We start from the raw sequence: 15354 nt of genomic DNA, 5'->3' as shown, positions 1-15354 counted from the left end.
CTGGAATCAAGATTGCTGGGAGAAATATCAATAACCTCACATATGCAGATGACACCACCCTTATGGCAGAAAGTGAAGAGGAACTCAAAAGCCTCTTGATGAAAGTGAAAGAGGAGAGTGAAAAAGTTGGCTTAAAGCTCAACATTCAGAAAACGAAGATATGGCATCCGTTCCCACCACTTCATGGGAAATAGATGGGGAAACAGTGGAAAGAGTGTCAGACTTTATTTTTCTGGGCTCCAAAATCACTACAGATGGTGACTGCAGCCATGAAATTAAAAGATGCTTATTCCTTGGAAGGAAAGTTATGACCAACCCAGATGGCATATTCAAAAGCAGAGACATTACTTTGCCAACAAAGGTTCGTCTAGTCAAGGCTATGGTTTTTCCTGTGGTCATGTATGGATGTGAGAGTTGGACTGTTGAAGGAGGCTGAGCGCCGAAGAATTGATGCTTTTGAACTGTGGTGTTGGAGAAGACTCTTGAGAGTCCCTTGGACTACAAGGAGGTCCAACCAGTCCATTCTGAAGGAGATCAGCCCTGGGATTTCTTTGGAAGGAATGATGCTAAAGCTGAAACTCCAGTACTTTGGCCACCTCATGCTAAGAGTTGACTCATTGGAAAAGACTCTGATGCTGGGAGGGATTGGGGGCGGGAGGAGAAGGGGACGACAGAGGATGAGATGGCTGGATGGCATCACTGACTTGATGGACGTGAGTCTGAGTGAACTCCGGGAGTTGGTGATGGACAGGGAGGCCTGGCGTGCTGCGATTCATGGGGTCGCAAAGAGTCGGACACAACTGAGTGACTGATCTGGTCTAATCTGATACTTTGCTTGTTATCCTTTTGTTTGACTATAAAATATAATATTCTATCTGTAAATTAAGCACATTTGTAAATTAATCATATTTGTAAATTAGGTAAAACAGATATATAGCTGATTTTGGCCATGTATATATACCTCATGATTCCAAATTGGTTGATTTTTTCTATTTATCACATTTCCACCTAGGATAGATGGAAGGAAATTTCTCACATATAACATTATCCACATATAAGTGCTTTTTAAATTTTCTCTCAAGGTTTCATTTCTGTGTCTATTTTCTCAATAACAAATAGTGAGAATAGGAAAGGGATGACTGATTTTTTTCTACAGTACCATTTCTTGAATTCTACCAGGGCATGTTTGATAATACATGCTAATAGAATGGTTGCATAAATATGCTGCATTCTACAGTGTTAGTTTTAAATCAGGTGTCAAAGTTGTTTATCAGGAATTAATATTTTCCCGAAAGGGACAAAAAGAACGCAAGGAAAACCTTTTAAAATAAAAATCAAATCTTTTTCTTCAAGTTTTGAATGCTTTCTATTTTAAAATGCCCATAACAAGGAATAATATACATCATCGTATTTACATATTTATAAAGATTGATAACTATTTAATTTCAGGTGGCTACAAACTGCTCTGAGTCATGGAAAATAGGAATAACATCACATAATTTATTCTCTTAGGACTTTCTCAGAAAAGGAAATTGAAATTCTCTGTTTTTTACTGTTCTTACTTTGTTGCAATTCTGATCAGAAACCTACTTGTCATGATTTCTATCACCTCCAGTCATGGTGAAGCAGCCCATGTATTTCTTTCTGAGGCATCTCTCCCTCGCAGACCTTTGTTACACTTCCACTGTGACCCCCAAGTTGATTGTTGACTTGCTGGCAGCAGTGCTGGTAGCATTGCTTGTTACCATGGCTGCATGACACAGCTCTTCACCATGCACTTCTTTGCGGGGATCGAGGTCTTCATCCTCACGGGGATGGCCTATGATCACTATGTGGCCATCTGCAAGCCTCTGTGCTGCACTCTGATCATGACCAGACAGAAGTGCATTGCCATGATCGCTGCTTCCTGCTCTGGGGGCTTCCTGCATTCCTTCCATCAGTTTATCCTGGCCATCTTTTTACACTACTGCAGCCCCAACAAAATAGATCATTACTTCTGCGATGTGTATCCTTTGCTGAAACTGGCCTGCACTGACACCACCAGAATCAGTCTCCTTGTCATCGCCAATTCAGGCCTCATGGGCCTGGTGACTTTTGTGGTCTTGTTGATATCCTACGCTGTGATCTTATACACTGTCAGGTCCTACTCTGTAGAGAATCGCTGCAAAGCTCTCTCCACCTGCAGTTCCCACATCACTGTGGTGGTCCTCTTTTTCGCTCTTTTATTCTTCATTTAACGTTAGACCAGCAACTACTTTACCAGAAGACAAAGTGTTTGCTCTTTTTTATACCATCATTGTTCCCATGCTCAATCCTCTAATCTACATGCTGAGAAACGTGGAGATGAAGAATGTCATAAAGAAACTCTGGTGCCATATCGCAGTAAGAAAGGAAATGAACTAAAAGATACCTCTGATTTTCACCACTGAACTTGCTGAATATATGAATTTTCTATACTGAAGACTTTAAAATGTATAACACTTGCCTTATATGCTTTTTTGTTTCATTTTGTTAACAATATATAGATTTAAGTATGAGTAAAACTTACAACTCCCTGGATTTATCCAGACTCTCTGCTGTGCTCTTTTCTAGTTTTCTTGTTTTCTTATTTATATCTCCTCTTCCTCTCTGATCTTTTGACTGTGTAATCAATTTAGATATTTAGCAGTAGACTATCAAAGGCATCATGTAATACAAATCAACACTGAGAACCCATAAAGCCCATTCTTGTATGTGACTTTATTCAATAAAGCCAATTTTGGGTAGCAATGATTTAGAAGATAATTTCAACATTTTACTTGTATCATTTAAAGAATATTCTAAAAGACCAAATATTGGACCTGCAACTATATTTCTTAAAAATATAGCTTTCTACTCTGATCATTGTGTAGCCAGTGGCAATCTGGAGCTTCTCATATGTCCAACACCAGTACTCTTACCTAAGCCCCACATCAATCTCTTTTCTTTTATTCAAAGGAACTGTCTCTCCCAACTCTGTCCGTGTAAAATGTGAACTGCAACTCTGGCTAATTCTAGCACCTGATAGTGTATATTTGTTATGGGCATGTGTTCTGGACTCAGAATTGCTTACTAACTATGAGGACTGGGACATATGCTCAACAAACCATCCATCAGGTGATACTAATAGCCCAGCAAATAGTCTTGTGAGGATATGGGCAGGACTGAAACACTGCTTGGTTACACAGTAAGTGCTCAATACTTATGAGCTGTTTTGTTGCCCAGTCTCCTCTTATGCATCAGAAATGTAACCATTCTGATAATAACTTTCCTTTGGAGCAGTGAGGGTGTGAGAATGGGGTTCATATTAATGTCATGCTCCTATTACTAGGCTTCCCTGGTGGCTCAGACAGTAAAGAATCCACCTGCAATGTGGGGGATCTGGGTTTAATCCCTGGGTTGGGAAGATCCCTTGGAGGAGCTCATGACAATCTGTTCCAGTATTCTTGCCTGGAGAATTGCCATGGACAGAGGTAGCTGGCAGGCTACAGTCCAGGGGGTCACAAAGAGTAGGACATGACTGAGTGACTAAGCACAGCACAGTGTGCAATGGGCACCTATTACTGATGAAATTATTTTTTTCTTAGAGTGAGCAAGTGGAGAATATCACTTAAAGTCGATGATCACATCTTTGGCACTGTTCAAGTTAATTGAAAGTCATTTTTTTCCAGTAGGAATTGAAAGTCATCCTGGAGCACCTTTGCCCAATGTCAGAAATGACTAGGAGCAAGATCAGGCCACTAGATAACTGATTAGGAATGGGTAGAATCTCAAAAGTCTTTTAAAAACTTCATGGATATGATCTACTTGCATGAGAATTTGTTTTCAAGTTGTAGAGAGAGCCAGGTTAGATAAAAATGAGTTGTCAATGTTGAAGCTTCTTAAAATGGGTTCATAATATAAAAAAGAAAAATAGCATAGTTCTATGACTCAGTTGAAAATGCCCAACAAATAAACGTAAAATATTATGTGCTAGAAATTCTTATAGAAAGATCCTAATATATTTACTTGTTGTTGTTTTAAACCTAGCTCTTGACAGCTCTCTGAAAACTCCTGGATATAGGGCATGCACAGTATACATGTCAGAGAACATAACACAGCAGGAAAGTGAAAGATCACTTTCTGGTGTGAAATAAGCAGGGTCTTTAATAAGAAGACCAGCCAACCCTCAAAGTTTCCCTCTGCTTCAGAAGCCCTATACTCCAACCAACCAGATTTGTATTATTGAAAAATAAAACTTCAAAAATTAACACAAATGTTTCTGCTTTATTTTTATTCTTGGAATAAAAGTTGTGAATGTGGATCATTAAAATACTTGGAGTCTGCAGCAACATGGATGGACCAATAAATTACCTTAGTAAGTAAAGTGAGTCAGACAGAGAAAAACAAATATATGCAATCACTTACATGTGGTTTTTAAAAAAAAAATTACACAGATGGACTTATTTACAAAACAGAAAAAGACTCACAGACACAGAAAACAAACTTCTGGTTACCAAAAGGAAAAGGGGAGGGGAGGGATAAATTTGGGAGTTTGGGATTAAAAGATACAGACTACCAAATATAAAATAGATAAAAATGGTCTATTGTATAGCACAGGGAACTAAATCAATATCTTATAATAACCTATAATGAAAAGTAATCTGAGATGGAAAATATACATACATATGAACACACATATATATGAAATGAATCACATGACTTTATACATGAAACCAATGCAACATTGTAAATAAACTATAGTTTAATAAGATAAGCAAGCCAACACTTCATTGTCAATATCAATCATAGCCAAGGAATTATGATTTAACTCCTTCACTTCTGCACTGTGATCTCCTCCCTTCTAAGCTTCTCAAGAGCATCAGCCATATTTCTCTCTTCAGTTGGATCATTAAGAGCACATATAATATCAAGAAATAACAGTGAGATTCTTTTTAATTTAGTGAGTGACCATACTAGTTCTTGCATTTAGGTTATTACCTACCTTTACTTATTTTTGGCTAAGACATTTTACAACTCAAAACAGAGAAGTTGACTCACACAAAATAATATCAATGTCAACAATGTCTGGCCATAGAAATTCAAATTGTGTCAGGTGAAATGAAATTAATGATAGTCGTTTGGATACTTGACTAGTTTTGCATCAACTTATAAGTTCATTTTAGCACCTCTTAGTGTTCCAAAGAGTAGCAAGAAGAGATAAGAAAGCCTTCCTCAGCAATCAATGCAAAGAAATAGAGGTAAACACCAGAATGGGAAAGACTAGAGATTTCTTCAAGAAAATTAGAGATACCAAGGGAACATTTCATGCAAGGATGGGCTCGATAAAGGACAGAAATTGTATGGACCTAACAGAAGCAGAAGATATTAAGAAGAGGTGGCAAAATATACAGAAGAACTGTACAAAAAAGATCTTCATGATGAAGATAATCCCAGTGGTGTGATCACTGACCTAGAGCCAGACATCCTGGAATGTGAAGTCAAGTGGGCCTTAGAAAGCATCACTACGAACAAAGCTAGTGGAGGTGATGGAATTCCAGTTTGCTATTTCAAATGCTGAAAGATGATGCTGTGCAAGTGCTGCACTCAATATGCCAGCAAATTTGGAAAACTCAGCAATGGCCACAGGACTGGAAAAGGGATTTCATTCCGATCCCCAAAAAAGGCAATGCCAAAGAATGCTCAAACTACCACACAATTGCACTCATCTCACACGCTAGTAAAGTAATGCTTAAAATTCTCCAAGCCAGGCTTCAGCAATAGGTGAACCGTGAACTTCCAGATGTTCAAGCTGGTTTTAGAAAAGGCAGAGGAACCAGAGATCAAATTGCCAACATCCACTGGATCATGGAAAAAACAAGAGAGTTCCAGAAAAACATCTATTTCTGCTTTATTGACTATGCCAAAGCCTTTGACTGTGTGGATCACAATAAACTGTGGAAAATTCTGAAAGAGATGGGAATACCAGACCACCTGACCTGCCTCTTGAGAAACCTATATGCAGGTGAGGAAGCAACAGTTAGAACTGGGCATGGAACAACAGACTGGTTCCAAATAGGAAAAGGAGTACGTCAAGGCTGTATATTGTCACCCTGCTTATTTAACTTATATGCAGAGTACATCATGAGAAACGCTGGGCTGGAGGAAGCACAAGCTGGAATCAAGATTGCCAGGAGAAATACCAATAAGCTTAGATATGCAGATGACACCACCCTTATGGCAGAAAGTGAAGAGAAACTAAAAAGCCTCTTGCTGAAAGTGAAAGTGAAGAATGAAAAAGTTGGCTTAAACCTCAACATTCAGGAAACGTTGAGCCATGAAAAAATGCAGCCATGAAATTAAAAGACACTTACTCCTTGGAAGGAATGTTATGACCAATCTACATAGCATATTGAAAAGCAGAGACATTACTTTGCCAACAAAGGTCTAGTCAAGGCTATGGTTTTTCCAGTGGTCATGTATAGATGTGAGATTTGGACTGTGAAGAAAGCCGAGCACCGAAGAATTGATGCTTTTGAACTGTGGTGTTGGAGAAGACTCTTGAGAGTCCCTTGGACAAGGAGATCCAACCAGTCCATTCTGAAGGAGATCAGCCCTGGGATTTCTTTGGAAGGAATGATGCTAAAGCTGAAACTCCAGTACTTTGGCCACCTCATGCGAAGCGTTGACTCATTGGAAAAGACTCTGATGCTGGGAGCAATTAGGGGCAGGAGGAGAAGGGGACGACAGAGGATGAGATGGCTGGATGGCATCACTAACTTGATGGATATGAGTCTGAGTGGACTCTGGGAGCTGGTGATGGACAGGGAGGCCTGGCGTGCTGTGATTCATGGGCTCGCAAAGAGTTGGACACAACTCAGGGACTGAACTGATTGACTGAAAGAATAAATATCTGTATAACATAAAAATGTCCAAGATTTACACTTGACTAAAACTTCTATAGATTAAAAAGAAATGACCCACAACTTCCTATTCGTTTATTTAAAATATACTATTTGTAATTATACATTTGATTATTGTCTTGTTTATTTCATTGTCTGTCTCTTTCCTTAGTCTCCAGCCTGACTGAGGACAAATGCTGTTTTGTTCACCACTAAATACATTCCCTAGGCCTTCCTTGGTGGCTCTGTGGTAAAGAACCCACCTGCCAATGCAGGAAATGTGAGTTTGATGGAGAAGGAAATGCAAACCCACTTCAATATTCTTGCTGGAAAATTCCACGGACAGAGGAGTTGGACAGGCTACATTCTGTGGATTTGCAAAAGAGTGTGACATAACTTAGCGACTAAACAAATGCATTCTCCATAGTAAGTTCTGTCCAAGTCCAACCTTTTAGAATTAGGAGATAGTAAATATTTTTATATGAATAAATTTATGAGACCATTTTGTTTTTGCTACAGTTCTTTTAAAATATATTTTCTGCAATATACATATGGACAATTCAATCAGAAAAAAAAAAATTTTTTTTTTTTTTTTACAAAGGAGTTTGTCTTACAAAGATAAATTGGGAAATTGTCTGCGCATCTGCAAGAGATCCCATGGGGGCATGTGAGCTCTCCAAAAAAAGAGAAAGCATAGGAGTAAAGCATAGGAGTCTTTTCCAGGCATCAGCCAGAAATTATAATGCCCTAACAAGCTTTTTTTTTTTTTTCCTCCCCAGGAAAAATTAAGTCTTAAATCCTGGGTATACTCTCTGAACTTTTAATTCTAGCTGTAAGGTTCTCAGTATTTCCCATGGCAGGTCATTTCACTCTCCCTCAGCTAACTGATTCTGCCCTGTCCTGACAAATAAGCATTATATACTCCATGTACATAGTCATTATATACTCCATTTCCTCATAGTCTCCATGTCCCATGTCTGATCTCAGTGCTTTGGATGTTGATGCAATAGGGAAATATAATTAAGAACTTTGACATATTTATTTACTAGGTAGAAATTGAGAAATTAAAACTATGATTTACATCTTTGGCAAAGTATACTGATGGGAAAATTCTATATCTTCAGAGATATTGAGACCTTTTCTATATTACACATTTTGTCAGAATTCTCCTTAAATGCCAATTTAACATCAAGCAGAATATATCATCTATATATGTCACTTTTCTATAGAGACAAAGGTAAAATATCAGAGAGACACATATTTATATTTTAGAAATGGAAAAACTGCATGCTAAAAAAAAAAATCTCAAAATTAGTTCAATTTACCAAACATATTTGTAACAGTGGAACTCACGAGTTCTCTTGTAATATTTTATGCAATTAGGGATGGATTACTACATGGAAATTATAATTTTTAAAATTCTGGCTTTATCTTAAGTGTGAAGCCTGATCTTATAAGAAATCTGTCTGGAAGCTTGATCTTATAAGAAATCTGTCTGATGAGTTAAGCAGCTGGTAAGTTAAATCCAGTTCCTAATTATAATAGTGATTTTCCTTAAAATGAATATTTGAATCATTCTGATTGTATTTATGATCTAAGCCTTCTAACTAACCTTTGAAAAATTCCAGAAACTTTAAAATGCTACTTTTACTATTTGGGAAAACCTGGCTTCAACTATTATGAATTGTGATTTGCACATGAGCTCTTAAAATTATCAGTGCCATGTCTTTCAGCAGCTATCAAAATATTACTAGATTTACTTGTCTTTTAGTATTTCAAAAATTTAATCATATTATTAGCCCTTTGAATTCCATTATGGAAAAAAGTTTAATATGAAGGAGAATGCACTGGCCCAGAAGATAAGTGGACAGTACTGCAGTGAAGAAACTGAAGATATATTAAAAAAAAATTAAAATCAAAACACCAGTATGCTTCTAAGATTATGCAGAAGCAAAAATGTATGATGAAATTTTCAAACAAGCTACTTGAATGGATAGTATTTAAGTGGTAGGTTTCTTTTTCCTAAGTTTAGTTCAGATGAAGAAAAATTATCAAAGGGGAACATAAACATACGTCTAATTTGGATAAGGTTAATTAATTAAAAAGAAAGAAAACAAAAGTATTAACTGGCTGAAATAAACAGTACATTTATCTTCAGAAATGTAGAAAGTCAGCTCAACCCAGACCAAAGAGAAAGATATGGCTTAATGATAGGATGTTTCCCCAAAGTGAGCAACCCCAGCCTTCAGGTAAGAAAGAGCAGATTGTTTATGGCAGGGAAACTCTGCTATGTCTTATCCATATGCATCCCATGTTACAATATTACATGTTTTAAATAAGCTATTCAAAATGTATAGTAAGAATAATACAATATACCCATTGATATGACAAATATAATGTCAATGACAATGAATATTTACTAAATGTTTTATCTTAATATATACCAGTTTCTGTCCTAAGCTGTTATATAAGTGAACTCATCAAGCAGATCTCAGAGTTAATTACAGTATTATTCATTTTATAGATGAAGAAGCTGAGGTTATATATTTTATCTGTGATTATGCTCCAAGTGAATTTTGGAGCCAGTATCTCATTCTGTGTAGGTCCAGAACTCATAACCTTAATTACTAGAATCTACTATCACTCGAATAGTGTGAAGACCTCCTAAATTTATAACACTATGGAGGTTCCAAGAGGAAGGAGGGGAAACTAACATGTTTTTGAGTATCAAGTTCTGTATATGTAAGCTTATTTACATTCCACAGTAATCCTGTTAAATTAGGCACAGCATACTTATTTTAAGGAAGAAGGAAAAAGTATTTAAGGAGGTGAAGACTCTTGCATTTGAGTACCAGAGCTGTGTGCTGAACACGACTCTATCTCTGAAGTTTCTGATATTAATATTAATAATATTTCCTATCTTGTTCAGGGAAGGATAGTATACGATACAATTCCTGAGATGGTGTACTTATATTTTCTCTGGGGCCTTGATGTTATAGTTAGTAATCATGTGTGTGTTATTTGCTCAGTTGTATCTGACTCTTCGTGACACCATGGACTGTAGCCTACCAGGCTCCTCTGTCCATGGAATTCACCAGGCAAAAATATTTATTGAAGTGTGTAGCCATTCCCTTCTCCAGGAGATCTTCCCAACCCAGGGATTGAACTCTGGTCTCCTTCATGGCAAGCAGATTTTTACCATCGGAGCCAGCAGGGAAGCCCTTAGTAATTGCTGAGGATGGCCAATAATTATTAAATATATAGTACTTTCCAGATATTGCTTTAAGAAATTTCATATTTAGAAACTATTTAAAAAAAATCATGATATAAAGAGATATTACCTTTACCTTGATTTTACAGAGAAGTAAACTGAGGCACAATCAAAGGCTTTGACATAGTCAATAAAGCAGAAATAGATGTTTTTCTGGAACTCTTTTGGTTTTTCGATGATCCAGCAGATGTTGGCAATTTGATCTCTGGTTCCTCTGCCTTTTCTAAAACCAGCTTGAACATCTGGAAGTTCATGGCTCACGTATTGCTGAAGCCTGGCTTGGAGAATTTTAAGCATTACTTTACTAGTGTGTGAGATGAGTGCAATTGTGCAGTAGTTTGAGCATTCTTTGGCATTGCCTTTTTTTGAGATTGGAATGAAAACTGACCTTTTCCAGTCCTGTGGCCACTGCTGAGTTTTCCAAATTTGCTGGCATATTGAGTGCAGCACTTTCACAGCATCATCTTCCAGGATTTGAAATAGCTCAACTGGAATTCCATCACCTCCACTAGCTTTGTTCATAGTGATGCTTTCTAAGGCCCACTTGACTTCACATTCCAGGACGTCTGGCTCTAGGTGAGTGATCACACCATCGTGATTATCTTCGTCATGAAGATCTTTTTTGTACAGTTCTGTGTATTCCTGCCACCTTTGCTTGATATCTTCTGCTTCTGTTAGGTCTATACCATTTCTGCCCTTTATGGAGCCCATCTTTGCATGAAATGTTCCCTGCTGCTGCTGCTGCTGCTGCTAAGTCATTTCAGTCGTGTCTGACTCTGTGCGACCCCATAGATGGCAGCCCACCAGGCTCCCCCGTCCCTGGGATTCTCCAGGCAAGAACACTGGAGTGGGTTGCTATTTCCTCCTCCAATGCATGAAAGTGAAAAGTCAAAGTGAAGTCGCTCAGTCGTGCCTGACTCCTAGTGACCCTATGGACTGCAGCCTACCAGGCTCCTCCATCCATGGGATTTTCCAGGCAAGAGTACTGGAGTGGGGTGCCATTGTATCTCTAATTTTCTTGAAGAGATCTCTAGTCTTTCACATTCTGTTGTTTTCCTCTCTTTCTTTGCATTGATCACTGATGAAGGCTTTTGTATCTCTTCTTGCTATTCTTTGGTACTCTGCATTCAGGTGCTTATATCTTTCCTTTTCTCCTTTGCTTTTCACTTCTCTTCTTTTCACAGCTATTTGTAAGGCCTCCTCAGACAGCCATTTAGCTTTTTTGCATTTCTTTTCCATGGGAATGGTCTTGATCCCTGTCTCCTGTACAATGTCACAAACTTCCGTCCATAGTTCATCAGGCACTCTATCTATCAGATCTAGTCCCTTAAATCTATTTCTCACTTCCACTGTATAATCATAAGGGATTTGATTTAGGTCATACCTGAATGGTCTAGTGGTTTTCCCTACTTTCTTCAATTTAAGTCTGAATGTGGCAATAAGGAAAAAGCAAACCTAGACAGCATAAGAGATTTCACTTTATCAGTATAGGCCCATATAGTCAAAGCTATGGTTTTTCCAGTAGTCATGTAGTCTCACAGATGTGAGAGTTGGACCACAGAGGAGGCTGAGTACCAAAGAATGGAGGCTTTCAAACTGTGATGTTGCAGAAGACTCTTGAAAGTCTGGACAGCAAGGAGAACAAACAAGTCAATCCTAAAGGAAATCAACCCTGAATATTCATTGGAAGGACTGATGCTGAAGCTGAAGTTTCAAAATTTTGTTCACCTGATGTGAAGAGACAACTCACTGGAAAAGACCCTGATGCTGGGAAAGATTCATGGGGGTAACAGAGAATGATATGGTTGGATGGCATCATTGACTCAATGGACATGTATTTGAGCAAACTCCAGGAGACAATGAAGGACAGGGAAGCCTGGTGTGCTACAGTCCATGAGATCACAAAGATTTGGACATGCTTAGCGACTGGACAAGAAGAAGCCTTGATTCTGGAAAAAAATCTGATATATTTACAAGCACTGTGGAGAACAGTAAAGAAAATCCTGTATCAGGTGAAGCAAAAGTAGCTGTGGCATTTTTTTAAATTTAAATTAGGAAAAATGATAGTAATTATACATAAAATTGAAAAGTGTGGCCAAAATGACTATAACAATAATATAGAAGTGAATGGCACTTGCTTTATAGGGATCAGGCTTCAGTAATTTTTATAATAGAATATTTTATAATTTGAGTAATTATAATGTCTCTGCTTTGTTATTTTCTAGGTTACAATGATGTCTTTAAGAAATAATGACAATTTCACAAATAAATATCCCAAGAAAATATTTTTTTAGGATATCATGCATATCATTAGTATTTCTATAATCAGAAAAAATAAGTAAAAGTTACTTTCTTAAATAGTTTTAGTTTAAGTTGTAGGTACTTTCATTTCCAATTAATTTTCCAATATGCTTCTATAGTTTAGGGTTAAGCATATTTTTAGTCCAAGAATTTAAGATCATTTTGATAATTTGCTCATATGATCCTGGAAGAAAGCATATTCTAACTGAAAAAAAAAAAAATGAGTAGAAACATTCCATTAATTCATAGGCAGGATAGTTTGAAAATCTGTCTCTCTCATGTTAACTAGATACTATCCTAACAAAATGGGAAAATAATTAGAACAGTTAATTAGTTTCCTTTTTTCCCCTTAAATGTCTTTCCTTGACAGCCTCCAACTTAATATCAGAGACTTCATAATCTTGCTACTTAAATTATAACATTTTAATTACATTTCTAACACCTCCTCATTATTTCCAATTTCCTTTGTTAATATTAGAGTTACTGATTTTATATATACAAGATCCTCATTTTTATATTTATGTGATTTAAAGAGAACATTTCATATGATAAACTACAAGGACTAAAATTGCTGCTAAGACAAATTCATTATTATAACAACAAATTTCTCCTTTTTAATATGAGCATTTCTAGTATAAATATAAATATTTCATGGTAGTGCAGGTAGAATTAGCAGGTATATACTGTGCAATGGACACCCATTATTTTCTCTTTCACTTTGTTTTTCTTCATATCATTGTGTATAGATTGAGTATCTCATATAGCATAATAAAAAACAAAAGTGTGATGAAATATTAATAGCTAAAAATGAAGCCATTGCAATTCATATCAATTGATGTTTATTACAGGTCTTTCACAGACATAAAAGATAAATAATAATAATAATACCTAATATTTCCTGGAAGAAGTTTTAAACATTTCATGTGAATTGAACCATTAATCCAAATAAGTGTCCAGTGATCATTTTATTATCTCTTTTTTTGTGTAAAAAAGGAAGCCAAATACTTAACAATTTGGGTAAATACTGATAAATACTAAAGACTGTTTTTAGGTTTATTTTAATTTTCTTTGACTATCTGGATATTGCTAATTTGGTTGTCAGATACAAACTAGTCTTATGATTCTAGGGACATGTTATTTTTGTTTGTTTGTTTTTGTTATTTCCTTCATAACCAAGTTGTCTCACACAAAAAGTCATGAATAAGCTGAATGTTTCCCAACAGCTTCAAAGTTCTTAGCTAAACTAATTGTATTTGCTCTCTGTGTAACTGTTCTCAATCTTCCTGATTGAGTTTGCTCTACCTTGACATTCAGAATCCTCTAATACTAAGGTTTTCTATATTGTAACATTTTGCTTTTTAAATTACTCACTAAATATGTATTATGCAGAGTAGCAAAGGAGGCAGAAGAGTGATGAATCTCTATATCAGTAGATTCCCTTATTTTATCTGTACCTCTTTTTCTCTTTAATATTTTTTTCTCTTCTGTCTTAAGTATAAGTTTTTTTCTTCTTTTCTTTAATATAACCTCTATGTGACACTAAAAAGCCTCTTGATGAAAGTGAAAGAGGAGAGTGAAAAAGTTGGCTTAAAGGTCAACATTCAGAAAACGAAGATCATGGCATTTGGTCCCATCACTTCATGGGAAATAGATGGGGAAACAGTGGAAACAGTGTCAGACTTTATTTTTTGGGGCTCCAAAATCACTGCAGATGGTGATTGCAGCCATGAAATTAAAAGACGCTCACTCCTTGGAAGGAAAGTTATGACCAACCTAGATAGCATACTCAAAAGCAGAGACATTACTTTGCCAACAAAGGTCCATCTAGTCAAGGCTATAGTTTTTCCTGTGGTCATGTATGGATGTAAGAGTTGGACTGTGAAGAAAGCTGAGCGCTGAAGAATTGATGCTTTTGAACTGTGGTGTTGGAGAAGACTCTTGAGAGTGCCTTGGACTGCAAGGAGATCCAACCAGTCCATTCTGAAGGAGATCAGCCTTGGGATTTCTTTGGAAGGAATGATGCTAAAGCTGAAACTCCAGTACTTTGGCCACCTCATGTGAAGAGTTGACTCATTGGAAAAGACTCTGATGCTGGGAGGGATTGGGGGCAGGAGGAGAAGGGGACGACAGAGGATGAGATGGCTGGATGGCATCACTGACTCGATGGACGTGAGTCTGAGTGAACTCTGGGAGTTGCTGATGGACAGGGAGGCCTGGCGTGCTGCGATTCATGGGGTCGCAGAGTCGGACACAACTGAGCGACTGATCTGATCTGATGATGACGTAAGAAACAAATAAGACAACAAAAGTAACTAAGGAAATCATTCCTGAATTGGCAACCAGAAGGACAGCAGTGATGTAGGTATCTGCCGGGAGCCACCACGGGAGATCCCACCCATGACAAAGGTCATATGGAAAGACCTGACAGACAAAGGCGGATCAGGACTCGAGAGATTCCCTGGACCTGCTCGAGCAACGACCCCGAAACCAAAATCTGTCTGTCTACTGTTTACTATATTATGCCTTTCAACCACTCTTCTGATATTAACAGGGGGCTATCCCCAACCACCTTTCTCTGGAGAAAATCAACTTAGGGCTCTAAGTTGATAAGTCTTCTCAGCATGAAAGGAATATTTCTATTCTAACTCCTCTGTTGGCATTCTAGTTTGCTTGACAGGTTTTTTCCTTACTCTTACAACTAACACACATGATTGTTCACAACTTCCCAACCATGAAAGGCACGAGAAGCCTAAACATTCTAAAAGCCCTAATGAGCATAGAGCCCTTTAAGGGGTGAAACATTAATAAAAGAGTACTGGTAAAGGGCTGCATTATTGGGCCAATGCTTGCTGCCAAGTTCCCATATCCCTTATCCATTGTGCA

The 15354-nt window shown here is 37.3% G+C and overlaps 1 pseudogene; it reads left to right on the top strand.

The window, feature by feature from the left end:
* The first annotated feature begins 1472 nt into the window (after window positions 1-1472).
* Window positions 1473-2403, top strand: LOC102277863 (olfactory receptor 4P4-like; annotated as a pseudogene).
* The last annotated feature ends 12951 nt before the right edge of the window (window positions 2404-15354 follow it).

The sequence above is a fragment of the Bos mutus genome, unplaced genomic scaffold, assembly GCF_027580195.1.
Source record: "Bos mutus isolate GX-2022 unplaced genomic scaffold, NWIPB_WYAK_1.1 CTG341, whole genome shotgun sequence".
NCBI classification, from domain to species: Eukaryota; Metazoa; Chordata; class Mammalia; order Artiodactyla; family Bovidae; genus Bos; species Bos mutus.
This window is presented reverse-complemented; position numbering and strand designations above follow the sequence as displayed.